Source organism: Strigops habroptila, chromosome 11 (genome assembly GCF_004027225.2).
Source record: "Strigops habroptila isolate Jane chromosome 11, bStrHab1.2.pri, whole genome shotgun sequence".
In the NCBI taxonomy this organism is placed as follows: Eukaryota; Metazoa; Chordata; class Aves; order Psittaciformes; family Psittacidae; genus Strigops; species Strigops habroptila.
Window position 1 is genome coordinate 8583851 of NC_046360.1, and position 14552 is coordinate 8598402.

The window sequence follows — 14552 nt, forward strand, 5'->3', positions numbered from 1 at the left end:
ATTTTCATGTACCATTTAATCATAGATTCATAGAATGGTTTGGATTAGAAGGGACCTTAAAGCTCGTCTAGTTACAACCCCTTGCCACAGGCAGGGACACCTTCCACTAGACCAGGTTCCTCCAACCTGTGCCAGCGCCTCACCGCCCTCACAGTAGAGAACTTCTTCTTAAATCTAATCTAAATCTACCCTCTTTCAATTTAAAACCATTCCTCCTTCTGTCACTACATGCCCTTGTAAAAAGTACCTCTCCAGCAATAAGTTCCCTTTTTGTACTGAAAGGCTGCTATAAGGTGTCCCCTCTTCACAAGGTTGAACAACCCCAACTCTCAGCCTTTCTTCCCAGGAAAGGTGCTCCAGCCATCTGATCATCTTCACGGTCCTTCTTTGGAGTTGAATATACTGCACTATTTATATTATACCTAATGGTAGCTTGTTTCAATGCTAATGTATTACGTACAATTAAGTTTTGCTTTTTCCCATCTATGCATGCATTGTATGTCATTATACCTACTGGAAAATGTTTCTGCAGTTTAGATTATTCCAAACCAGGAGCTGGAAAAGATATTTCAGTACAGCAGATACACTTTTGTTTGTTTGTTTGCTAGCACAGTTATTCAGATAAAAACATAGATGCCATAGTGCAATGTATTTCTAATGAGAACAGTTGCATGTACAGACTTTTGAGTTTGAAGGCTTTTCTTCAGAGGCTCATGCCTATCCAACAAAGCAGGCAATTTTTTGCCCATACAAATTGCTATTTGTCTAAATCCCAGTGAAATCAATGTACTCAAATGTTAGCCATTAATTTCAGTGGGATGCAAGTATGTGTCTTAAGTAAGTGCTTTGTTAAAGGGGAATCAATATAAGCATATGCCAAAATGTCTTTCATTATTACAGTTGGGGAACAGACTGCAATTATGATTCAAAACATAAAAGGTACAATAGACATCTATGATTAGGCAATGAAATATGCCTTTAATAAGCATAGTGCAGACAGTTTGTTTTGCAATAAGTAAACTTGTATAAAATTCATTGACTTTTTCATTCTTTAATATCTGTGTGCTCACTTTCAAGAGAGGTTTTTAGGTTTATGCACAGTTTTCCTGATGTTCTTCCAGAAGAAAGGCTGGGTTTGCAAGCATTTATTCTAGTGCCAAACTTGAATTTTACTGGGAAAAGAGGAAGGAGCAGAGCAGACTTTTCTCCCCCCAGGATAGCATGCAACAGATACTCAATTTTTTAAAATGGAGTATTTCTGTCCACTACATGTCCAAGGGCTAATTATGTTTCTGTTGTGGCACTCAAAGTCAATATTGTCAACTCTTCTTAGTTCTAATCCTCTACATTGAGTTTTGATGAGCCAAGTGAAATATCCCCTTCAGCACCTTACTGCAATTCTTGTCAATCATCTCGCCATGAAAAACATGCATATTACAAAGGCTTTGGCAACACTGCATCTGATTTCAGTCTTTAATCTTATATGTACCTTAAGAAAACACCATTCCAACTACTGACAATCTGTTTGGGACATGAATGGGATCTTATTTGCTGTGGGAAACAAAAGAAAATTATCTAATCTTTAATGGATATAATGGAACTCTTTGGCCATCACAGTATAAAGGCTTAGTACTAAACCACTGATCTGGGAAGTAAACAATTAGTGTAGTGAACTGGCGCAGAAATGAAGCAGAATATCTCATGTGAATAAGTAAGAAAATGCATATTTATTTATGCATCCGTAATTATAAAATACCTCATTTCAAGCACTGGTGGAGTTAGGAGAGTGTCTTTTTTTGTAATCCCTAGACTTTCTTTGCAAGGACTGCTGTTCACTGAAGTCCATTTTTAAGCATGGTACTATGTGTGTCTTTTGTTGTTGTTTCAAGATCTAGCACATCTAAACTCTTCTGGTCCTACAATGGAAAATTAACATCATCCCTAAGAAGCTGGAATATAAACTAATAAGGTAGGTTTCCAGAATCTGATTGCATCAATCAGAAAGATATAGTACAAAGAGAAAAGTGGATATTCCCTGGGGGGTAGTGTGAAATGGAGACCAGTCTTGTTTGAACAAGGTGCTTTGCATTGTTAGTTAGGTAGAGGTATTGGGAGTTGCAGCCTGTCAGAACCAGCATCTTCAAGGAGGGGGTGGGGGAAATTTTTTCCCAGTGAAAGTCTCAGCAGTTTGTGGTATGTCCAATATACTAGGACAATAATTTAAGGAAACCCTTTATACTCCATGAAAGATGACTGTAAAGATACGCTTTCTGCACCTCCTCCCCTGTTTTTCTCCAAATCCTTCAGAAAGACTGCTGGATTTTTTCCATCCTTTTTCCCTTTACTTTAAAGCAACATGGAAATCAGGCTTGTTTTCCCTTGTTTCAGCATAAAACTGAACAGCAAGATCCCTCTTCTTAGATCTTTCACGAGGAGACTTTCCCAAGGCTGTGTGAAGAGTTAGAATTAGCTAGGTGGTAACAGAACTCAAACAAATCTAAAACAAAAGGACTATAGATACCTGATCAGGCTTTGTCTATTAGAATATTATGTAACTCCAGTAAAATAAAATACCAAGGGAAAGAAAACAGTGAAAAAAGACAGCTTTTAGGCTTTAAACAAAGAAGAAAATAAATAAATGTTCCCTTCTTTGCAGGCTCCCTGTGAGGTAAGGCCCAAATACATTATTCCACAGCACATGCTCCTAACAAAACAGTCAGAATTGAAAGCTTGTTTTATTTCTCTCTCTTACTAATGTGTGAATGAACTGTAATGCAGCCAACCAATATTCTATTCACACTGTGTCAGAGCAACAGGTTACGTATCAGCTTTTAGCTTTATACAGGAGGTTGAGCTGTCATACATGATGCCCTAGTTGTTTGTAACGCAATTAGTGATGCATGGCAATCTTTATTTAAACACCTTTGTTCAACTGGGACAAAGGATTGAGCTGTGGCATTTTTATTTTATCTTTATAACTTTCCTTTTCGTCTCTCTCAAAGAATCAAGAGGAAGTGCATTAATTTACAACTTCACACGAAGGCAATTTGTACAAACATAGCTGAAAACATCAGGAAACCCACGCATTTTCTGTATAGAAATGGAGTCAGCTGATGTTCTGCTGGCAAAAGACTCCTGAATAATTGGGAAGAAGCTGTTAAGCACAGTAGTTTGGGCAGTAGGGTGATCATATCATATTCTGATAGCACTGTTCAGTTTGGCTAGCTTAGATGAATGATTCCCATAATGTAGAAAGCAAAGATTTATTTAAGCCCATGATAACAGGAAAGCAAAATTTAAAAGAATACAGGCTGTTTAGAGACATAAAAAGTGGGTCTCAGATTGTCAAAGGATTTTTTTTTTTTACTCATTTAATTTACACCAGAATGAGATCTAATTGAATCATGGGAATGTTTTTGATTTTTGACTCTTTAATTATAATTCAGTTTATTTCTTAGACATATTTCAAACACAGGAAAAATAATGAGAATTCTCTTGACACTTCAGACTTTGCTTGCTTTGATTTCTGGCCTTGTTCATTCTACATATGTCATGATAGCTTGAAGTTTCAGGTCAGGACTTTGGTTCTTGTCCTTAATTAGGGATTTAATGTATTTTTCCTTGCTCCTTAAATTTTTCTTGTTCTGCTTTTTTTTGAGATGCTCATTCTATTTTACTTAGCTACTTTTACCCCTATTTAGGTGTTAATAGGTGAATTCCCTTTGGATAGGGTAAAAGTCCAGTGTAATGCCCTCCTAAGATTTTCATTATTTTCTGTTTTGCATCTCCTATAATTCCCCTATACTTCCAAATCTGGAAATGCCATAACTCTAGAGGAGGCAGTTCTAAATAAGTCTGGGTCCTTAGCTGTGATATAGTCCAGTTGAAGGGTAAGAACACCAACCATTTTGAGTGTTTACAGCTCGATCTTCTGAAAGGCATCATCTTTCCTTAATGACAAAACGTATCAGATTCACAAGCTGTGCCCAGAGGCACTGTTGTCACTGTTTTCCATGTCAGTGGCAAAGTGGAACATCTGATGAAAGCGACTTGTGAAATGCAAGGCCACCTTCTCTGTCATTGTGATTACTGAGAGCTCTATGGTCTTGCCATTTTTGTATGGCGTAGCAAATTCTTAAAGTGCAGAAGGCTACCCTGGAATGATGAGACTGTCCATGTGTGGGGGGCTTAAACATCCTTGTGAGGCCACTTCATTGTTTTATGCTCTAGTTCTGGAAGTCCTAATATTTCCCAAGTTCATAAGCTGGGAGAACATTTGCTTTAAGCTATTGAGTTGATGCCTAAAAACAGTGGAGAGGGGTGTTCACTTGGATCTACATTATTAATTGAAGCACTCTCCCTCACTGTATTTCAGTGAAGTGTAGCCAAGAACAACAAGATAAGAATTAATTGTGACAAGGGAGTTTCTCAGACTGTGCTGGTGCGCATTAGCTTGGCTGAAAAGAAAAAGAAGCTGATACTTGAGTCTTTTGAGTTGCGAAGGGTCTGGTCAGTCCTTGAAGGGGAAGCACATGAATGGCCCAGTTGTCATCGCATTTTATTTTTCCTCCAACTTTGACTAATAGTGCATTTCCTCTGGCCTCCCACGGGCTGTCCGTGGCTGACTTGCTTTGTCACTCTTCACATCTAGTCCGCTGCCTTTACTGTCCATGCTGTTCCCATGGCAGAAACCGGGTGTCCTCTAAAAAAGGCGCACAGGCCACAAACCATCTGTCATTCTTCCCACTCCTCTTTCAAGCGACCATTCCCATATTGTGTGGCCTTGCAGGCTGAAAGCAGCCTGCCTCCCCCGCGTGCCTGGAGTACATGCCAACTCTCTCCCTGCTTGATAAGGGACCTCCCGACATTCTGCCTGTAAAAATACTAATGGGCATCTCCCTGTTGATAACCAGCTCTGCCTTTTTATTGTGTTCATGGGGTGATAAGTTGTCTGGATCAACAAGGAGTTGTCCCTTTTGCAGGCAAAGTAATTAGGGTCAAATTAGGTGTGAGTTGTGAAATTAATCATTGCAACCACCAATAATTTGTAGTGTGCTATGGAAAAAGGGAAAAAAGGAAGCTGGAGAATAAAAGGGGGAAATTACTGTAGGGCACAAAGAATCAAAGTGATTAGGAAGGAGGGAGGAGAGAATGGCTGGCAATGCTGTAGCATGTTGAGCTAAGCCGTAGGCTCTGCTGGATTTGGTCTCCTGCACCTGTGGACTGTGAAATCATAGAACAAGGTAATTCTTTAACATCATTTAAGAGTCCTAATTAATCCATACCCAAGATGTCTTAGGGAGAGGAAGACTCCTGACTCTGCACCAGAAATAGTGCATTTATGCATATATTGATGATATTTCTTATACATCTCTAGATGTGGCCACACCAGAAGTATGCTCATGGGGTTTGTAATACTTAGGTGCTCTAGGAAAATCTGCAGCTATGGCCACTGATGCAGACTAAGCTGTGCCTACACTGCATCTGTCAAGTGGGCAACACCGATAGTATAGTTAGATACACTTTCATCTATAAAAATTATTAAAAATATAATCATACAAACACCTTTTCTGGATGTTTAGTAAAAAACACTGGGAGCAATTTTCTTGCTTTTTTTTTCAAGTACTGGTTTGTGAAAGATGTCATAATCTGAATCCCTAACATGAATTACATGGATCTAGTCTCTGCAGGAAATTAAGTCCCAACGGATCTAAATTACAGCTGGAATTTCTAAGCTGAAAATCCAGTCCATCCTTCTGAAGCAGCACTTGACAATACACATATGCCCTATGTCTGGAAATGATGTTCTCCGAATCCTGCCTTTTCCTACAGCATAGCTTAGACTCACTGCTTGGGGGGACATCATCTTGGATCAGTTGTTGCCAGGGCTACATTACAGCGGTTTTGAGATGATTAGAAGAAAGCAATGTAGATAAACCTTCAGTTTATGTATATAAACAGTGTAACTGGCATGAGCATGTTTTTCCAGAACCATTAACCAAGTCTGGGAGAAGGAAGATGCAACTCAGAGGTCAAACCTATGAAAGCAAAGCCAGTTTGACACACCAAGAGCTCTCTGTGAACTTTTTCTAACTTCAGAAACTGGGGAGCTTCAAGCAGAGAATGGGAGTGGAAGATAGTACAACACCTGCTGAAAAGCTTCAGTTTTGTTTTCTGGGGTGAGGAGCCTGAATTTTGTGTCTAAAATGCAAAGCTGAAGGTGTGCTGAATTTGCTTGGAAATGCCGCAAAGCTATTCTCATTTCCTGTAACTATTGTGAGGTTGGCCTTTTTCCATGGCTAAGCCCCAGTTCTTAGCTAGCCAGAATGAAGTGGCAGGGGAAATTCACTTTCTCTTTCATCTTACAGTATATCTAGGAGGCAAGAACCAAGACTTTGAACCATTAATTCCTAAGTCTGTGGCTTGATTTGCTGCAGTAGAAACTGTGCTTTAAGGGTTTTGTCTTCTCATACCAAAGCTAATTGTTAATTGCATCTTCTTTTCTCTAGCCACTGCCACAAGGAATGACTGCCTTCTGTGCTGATGACAGATCTGCCCCTCCGTTATCAGACACTGCTCTTTCGCCATCTCAGTTTCCTAACAATTGCCTCTGCCTGGGAGCCGGTGGAGCAGCCATGTTGGGCCAAGCAGTTCTCTGAGGAGAATGATGGATGATGGAGTGACTCCCTTCAACATGTCTGGGACACTGAGGTTGTGTTAATTTTTTATCTCCCCCTATATTCCCCCTTTCCTTGCTCTGAGTTCTTCAAATTAATCATGGCATTCTGTATGGACAACATATACAGACAATACTATAGTAACTTGAAAAAAACATTTTGTGGCACTGCTGTGTATCTCTTTTGTCAAAATTGTGAGGAAAGAGATAATTACTACAGGTGGCAGAGGCTCTGTACCTCTGATAATTTCTACAGAGGTACAGAGGCCTCTGTACCATCAGAGGGTGCATAAGGAATAAATTTGACTGGCTCTGCCAGATTTCTAGTGTTTATGCCAGCAATACTGCTTCCTTTTCTCTCACTACTGTCATATATATGTCATTTTGCTACAGTTTGCATACTGTCCTCCCTCCTGTGCTTGAGGAAGAAATAGGTATGAGTGATACAGTTATACTGGCACAAAACTCTGGAGATGTTGTACCAGCACAAAGCAAAGTTTGTCTGGAAGCAGCTTGCTCTGAAAAGTGTCTGCAAGCAGTACAGATGTCCACATGGAGATGGGTTCCTAGGGCTGGATCTCAGCTGTATTGAGAATCAGCTTTGTGTTCACATACTTCCCTGAAATATTCTCTAATAGCTGATTTGAACAGTCTTTAGCAGAGATCATATTTCTAGTTTGGGATTCCCATTATACATCTTTCATTAATACAGGGATTCTCCGCAATCAAGAGACCAGCACCGCAAAACAGCTGGATCCATTTTGGCTTGACAAGGGGCATGGGCATTTTTTTATATATATTTATGGCTCTCGTGAACATTCAGAATGCTTTTTATAAATATTAAAAATAATCAAGGGTTCTGGAAAGAATTCATACTGCATTGCCATCATCTGCAGGAGTTCTTCCATCTTCCTCTAGAATATGGATTACTAGCTGACACTATGAACTAACTGGTCCAGTCTGGGAATTTCTAGCTACAGCTAGAGGAAAAAGGAGGCTGCAAAGGGGATTGGTATCTCTTGATCATCAGAGAGAGCAAATATAATACAGGCGGCAGCCTGGCTGCCCCTGCAGCAAGTCAGAAGCAAGAAGCTTGCAAGCAGGCACCTCAGAAAGGTCCCCTGAGTTTTGCTCTGCCTGCTGCACCCGCTGTGGTTACTTGGTAGGTTACTTGCCCTGCTTGTCTTGAGGTAGCTAGAGTTGAAGCATATGTTTTCCATTTAGAGCTTGGAGGATGCCCAGGTCTGACTTGGCATGCTGTCTGTGCTGGGCATCAGCAGTACAGATGTGGAAACCACAAACCCGATTAATATGAGCCTAGAGTAAAAACTCAAATAAGCTTATAAATAAAACCAGACTCGCAGATTATTTGTTTCCATATTAGTCTATAATAGACCCTACTCAATATGTTTGTTTTATTTGGTTTGGTGACCGACATAGGTATTTATATTTCCAATAAAAATTGAAATCAGAATACAACAGACAAAGTAAGCTTAAATTATTTGTGCAGAAGATGATTGCAACTGTCTGAAGCATGTAATTCCTTACATGAAATGTTAGCCTGCTTTGAACAGAGATATGACAACCTCTTCAGTATTTAATTTGCCATTCCTTCATAGCTCCAAATCGTGCATTTATATATTAAAATGGACTCCTGAATGCACTCTAATCCTCAATGAAAAATTCAGAGGTGTTGGATGGCTTGGTGGGTCCAATTCTTGGTGTAAGCATCATCTGTGATCTTGGGTGTGTCCCTCAATGATCCCCATGTCTTAGCTTAAAATGGTGACTGTCTTTTTTTTCCCCTGCCAGTCTCCTGCTGAGCTCTAGGCATGCTTGAGGACATCCAGTGCTCCTTTCCAATGCAACTTCAGCTGCTCCAGTGCAGGTAACAAAACCATCCAGAGAAGAGAGTTCTAAAGAACTCTCCAAGAAGTTTCTTTAACGGTGCTGACAGATGTTTTACTCAATGGAGAAGATCTCTTCCTGAGAGCTGCTGGCTTTTTATCCAAGGTGAGATCACTTTGATTCAGCTCTATTTAAGCACAACTGTACTAGAAAAATCTTTGGTTTGGCAGCAGTAGGGCATCTAGTTTATTTTGCCTGTACTATGACACTTAGGATGGGACACCTGTGCAAAGCCTGACAAGTCTTTGAAGTGAGACTTACTGCACTGAGGCCTTATCTGTGGTAGGTAGTATCTACAAGTGATCAATTAGGCCTACCTAGCTTTTAGACCATCCCAAGGCGACGTAACTGGAATTATGCTTCTCTTCCCTAGACCTACTAAATAGATAGTAGAGTGAAATAAGCAATTCCACATGCTGGTTTGGATCTGTCCATAGGCTGTCAAGGGAGCATGCAGTTCTTGCATCCCAGTGGGACAAACCTGAGCTTTGGATAAGTATTTGCAGTGACTTTTTGGTGCTAGTGGGACTCTTAAGACAAATGAATAAACAAACAGTGCTCTCTTTCCATCTTTGCCTTGCAAAAACATAAGGGAAAAACTCACATCCTTTGTTAGGACGTCAGTGCCAGAGGAAAGACACCAGCAGTTACTCCATTCAGATGTCCAGTTTTTCTTTCTGATTGTTTCTCTGGGTTCCTTTTTTTCCCCTCCCCTCTTCAGCTGGTTGAGCAATGGCCTGTTCCTATGAAACAAGTTTTCAGCTTCACAATGGTCCTGACTTCTCATTGTTTGAAAGGCGAGAGGGTCACTCAAAGTAAACTCTCTCGTGCTAGAGGGTGTTTTTCCACATGGAGATGTTGGAGGGCCACTCTGTCAGGCCAGAAAGGCCAGAAGATGCCTTCAGACTCCCCAGGTGCCTCTGTGTTTGTTTTCTAATGTTATTGCACATACAATATCATTAATATTATGTCCAAAGCCTGTCTTTTTAAACAGAGTCAACACATCTAACCTATTAGTCAGCCACAGGGAAAAAGGAAAGGATGAAGTCAACACTGTAAGGAATTAACCCTTTACATTGCCCAGAGAACAAATAAAAGATATGATCTCCTTAAATTGCAAAAGGGACTTTATTGTTTTCTTTCACAAACTAGTGGAAATAATTCCTCTCACTTTTGCACTCAGATGTAGAATGCAACACCCTGTGTCATGCAGAAAGCAGGAAAGACTGGTGGCTTACAAGACATCATTCTCTTTCCATGGTACATGCCATTGAAGGGCAGGAAATTTGCCTCCAACCCACCTTTTTCTTTTTTTTGACTCTGTTTCCCTGTGGGCTGCCTCAGGTACTGGGCTAGGCTTGGCATGTAGACACAATTAGAAATATAGGCGAGACTGCATGGAGCAAAGTGTCCAAGTGCTGAGTGAGTGCCCAATGGGCCGTAGCAAAATGCACAACCAAGTCAAAGAAAAATGGAAAATATTTCATAAAATTCATCTTTGCATCCCTTTTTCCTCTCTTGATATATGGCCCCTTATTCACAGCTGCCCGCGCCCTGGCCCACGTATAAATATGTCAGTGCAGCAATGAGACGGAACATGGTCGCAGAAATGCCGCCGGCTGTTCCCAGATAAAACGCTGAGCTGGAGCCGAGGCGTTTATTGTAAATAAAGATCAAGGCAAAGCAGCAACATTTCTGTTCAAGTCAAGCCTGCCAAGGTTGCTAGTCCAGCTCCTTTCACGACTACCATATGTCCACATGGATTTCCCCTTCCAGAAAGTGACATGTTACCCTTCTGACAGCTCTGTAGCCATTGCAAGTTCCTCAATACTTTGCATGTGTTGCTTTACAATAATCTGGAAACACTGGTGGCAGATGAGGCAGTGGGAGCATGTGTGGGCATGGAAGGGAGAGGTAGACTTCCAACTGTTCAGCTCTAATGCTGCTGTACCTTAACAGTAAGTTTGCAGGGCCCAGGACACATTAATGCTTTTTTTGGTTCTGCTCAGTAGAGGGCACTGGATCCTGTTAATAGGAATTGATACAGTGAAGCACAAAGGGCCTGATAGCTTTAGCAGATGGACTAATTTTTTTTCTGCTGGATACTAGTGGTGTGGCAGACAAGTATGTGGCTCTGTCTGCTGCATGCCGATTGACCGAGAGACGACCACGGCATGTGTTTAGCAGGTGATAAACTTGTCTTTTACAAATATATTTTAAAATTTTAATTATAGTGATAGCTACAAAAATCAGTCACCTGGAAATCAGGTTGGCCAAGGAACCAGCCATCTGGCATCCTTCTGAACAGCAACACCAGCTACCTGACACAACTGGGGGGGAGATGCAAGCACCTACAAACTAGAGCCCAAACAGCCAGGCGGGGATGGAAACTGGTTGAATTGTGCAGGCTTGTTTCTGCAGTCCACAGGGGAACCATAGGAGTGGTCTGAGGGGAGTTGGTTGAATTGGGGCATTTAAGCCTTCTTTCTAGCTCTTGATCCAAAATTCCTACAATTTCACTACAAAGTTATAATTTTCTTTTTCCAATTAGTCCACCTTGTTCTCAGCAATACCCACAGACAATGCACTGTCAATCTATTCCACTCTCCCTCTTTCATCACTGAGTTCCCTTTGCTATGTGCTGGGGTTTGTGTTTTCCTCACTGATGGTTGAGATGAGCTGTCAGCCAAAGGGACTAACAAAAAAATATGAGGAATCTAGTTTTTTTCAGATGATTTCTTATAGTTTAGATGGATCTTGTGCATGTATGTTGTAACATTGTTCTTTTAATAATGGAAGTTTTAATGCTAATAAAGAACATATATTAAAAAAACTTTCTAAGCCTTCATCTGGCACTGGTCTAATATGTTGAAGATTTGGCACAATTTACTCATATAATTCAAGAATAAGAGCTGAAATTATTCATTCTCCACGCTGATAGATGCTGAACTTGAGCTTGACCTAGGATGCTTCACTTTATATGGCAGCTCTGAATAGAAGAAAATTGAGTACTACCATATTATATGCTTTAGCTCTGCTGAAGAAAACTGCAAGGCGATGATGTTTTCCAAAAAGCAGCCAGTTAGTTATTGAGAGTTTTATACTTCTGTAGCAACACATCTCACCACACCCTAGCAATTGCCAGACGCAAACTAGAGGTTAAATGTGCTGGAAAATGTGGCAGTAGCTTCCAGCATTTGCCGATTCCTGAGTTTAGGGACTCAGGCATGCCTTCCTTGCATAGCAGCAAGATAAGTTTCAGAGCTTGGAGAGAGGAGCAGCTTTTCTTTCACACACCCTCTCTCTCACAAGTCTGAGCTCCTGCCTTTGCCTTGGCAATACAGCGTATGGTTTGAGAGCTGCCCATGCGCCACAGGTGGCTGGCCCTTGGCGTGTAGTGCTGTGCCACTGTTCCCATTTAAATCAGATAGAAGCCATGATTACTAAGGGTTGTGGGTTTGGTTCTTTTATTAATAAATAGGTCAGCAGGCCCTAACACTTGGCAGCCATCTCCAATCTGGGAGCTGTGTGATGAAAGGCTATATTATGGTAGGCTCCAGTGTATCTTTTTATCTGTCCTACTTGGTACAGCATGTTCCGGGTGGAGACTGGCAGTATGCTAGTGCTAAACCCTGCCCTACTGCTGTTCCCTAGTGACAACAGCAGTATCCTGGCTCTTCATCCCATGTTCAGACCCTAGCTCCCTTTGACTGCCCTGAAAACTACTGCTCCCATCACAGTTCTTTGATATGTGGAAACTTGCTGATTGGGCACGTTATTCTGGGAAGGGAGATCAATCCCTTTTAACTTCTTTGCAAACAAATATGCTCTTGAAGTGGTTCCTGTAGTTGTAGTAGGCTAGACCAGCTCTGCATTTTGTAACCGCCTTCCACTGCAGAAGCCTGATACTGTACCTTCATTTGTGGTATTATAAATCGTTATTCCCTAACATCACTGAGGAGAGAAGTAGGTAGATGATAAACCTGGCCACAAGTTGGTTCAGTAGCAATTTCCCTTTGCAGTTTTAAAGTGTTATTTTTTAAATATATTTTTTTTAACAGTTCCTTGACACGTTAATGGGGACAGGAGACTTCTGCTTTATCCCCTGGAGCCCTGACAGTAGGAGGTGTTGCGTGGCTCAGCTCCTAGATGTGAGAGGAAGGAATAACTTGCACATCTCCCCAGTGATTTCCTGATGTTCACTGATGGAGAACAGACATGATTAACTGCAGAAGGGAGCTGAGTGCTCCCAGCTATCTATCTGCTAAGCAAGGTTGGTAGCATCAGCTCCCACAGAGCTCCCCTGAAGAGAAGCTGGTGTCAGCCTCAGCTGACTCTCAGATGCCTGACACCAAACTGTGTAGAGTTTTGTTAGAAGCTGACTGAAAATGTGGTGCTGTATTATCTGACACTGGCTGAAACAAAAGCCAAATGTTGATGAATGTCTGATCCTAAAAGTAAACAGTTTGATTTTTTTTTTTTCTTCTTTGCGAGTCAGGGGCCCTCTAGGGTTTTATCTGATTTTGGCACTCTCCTGCACATTTTGGGGCCTGGAGCATGGTTTTAATTGTTACATCACAAAAGTTGCCAAATAACGTTGAATGCTCCTTAAAAACTCTCTCAATTTTATGGAACTTCTCAACGGCTTGACTAATACAATAATTACTGGAACTCGGCTATGTTGCCTAGTGGCAAATGGAATTTTTTCATAATGATCCTGTCTGTCGTTAATAGCAGGATTTGTTCTTTCTCTCAGCAGGAGAGAGGCCAGAAAGCTATGGTATCTGTCTTTTTTAATGACAGCCAACAGCAAACGGATAAAATAATCAATTATATCTACAGATAGGTAGATAAAGTATAATTTATCATGTCGAAAACAAAAATGTTTTTAATTGGGCTGTTAATCATTTTGTAATTTTAACTAAAAAGATGGGGGCTCCACTTTGTGCTCAGACATCACTAGTATTTCATACAGCATTAGCTGATCTTATTATAGCTTTAATAATAGTATTTATTGCTAACTGCCAAAATATATAATGTGATTTCTGCTCTCATTAGCTGAAGCCTTTGCAGTTATAAAGGGGTGCCCTTTCCTTTTATTTTTCTCCTTCTAGAAAGATCCAGAAAAAAAGGGAGGGTGAAGGGTGTTCAGGTGACTAATCAACTGTTCAGATTTTCTAGCATATGCTGATCTTTCTGTTTGATTAGGAGTACTAGTTAACAGCAAACATGTTACTGAAATGATTTTTAACAGTAAAGCACATAAGCAGATTAGTATAACACAGCAAAGATTGGAAGTTGGGAGTTCTGATTTCTAGCCACACCTGCATTGTGTTGTGGGAAGCTGGGCAGATCATTTAATCCCTGCTCACTTGTTCTCCCTGTCTGTAATGTAGGTATTAGCTACCTCATCAGGCGGCTGTAGAGTGTGTAAGTGTTGTAAGATTCCTGAATATTTGTAATAAAGATGGCAAACATCTGGATGGATGGCTGCAATTGCAGCCTCTAACAGCTAGCTCTTTCAGGAACAAAATTGGAAGTTTATGGCTGGACCTAAATCTTCCCCATATTATAACTGAAAATGTCCTCACAATGCTGCTTGATTAGGAATCGTCTAGCTGCTAGATGAGGAATCATCTAGCAGAAAAATCTCACAGCACTGAGGTACTTTGGCTGTCTGCTCTTTTGTTATTACTAGTATCAATGCCATGAGCAGATGCCCTGTGTGGGGCCAGATCTCTGTTTTACTTAAAAATTCTACATTAAAAAAATGCCAGACATGCCAGTAAAAGAAATGTTGCAATTTTTGAGCACCCCTTTGCCTCAGATACACCGGAATCACATCCCTGCCCCTTTGCAGAAGCAAATTAATCTTCATTCCTCTTAATTTGTTTTCCCTCTGGAAAGTTCTACCTACCTTTAATCAAGAGCCAGCCTCCAGAGTACCTGTCTGGGAGCAGAACATGCA

General features: G+C 40.8%; 1 protein-coding gene across 1 annotated transcript in view; it reads left to right on the forward strand.

Moving 5' to 3' along the window:
* Positions 1-14552, forward strand: part of TXNRD2 (thioredoxin reductase 2) — a 56472-nt gene that overhangs the window by 38607 nt on the left and 3313 nt on the right. The window contains exons 19-21 of the mRNA XM_030500630.1: positions 1890-1969; positions 6510-6711; positions 8489-8689. The gene's annotated coding sequence lies outside the window, so the exon portion shown is untranslated. The remainder of the gene's footprint in view (positions 1-1889; positions 1970-6509; positions 6712-8488; positions 8690-14552) is intronic.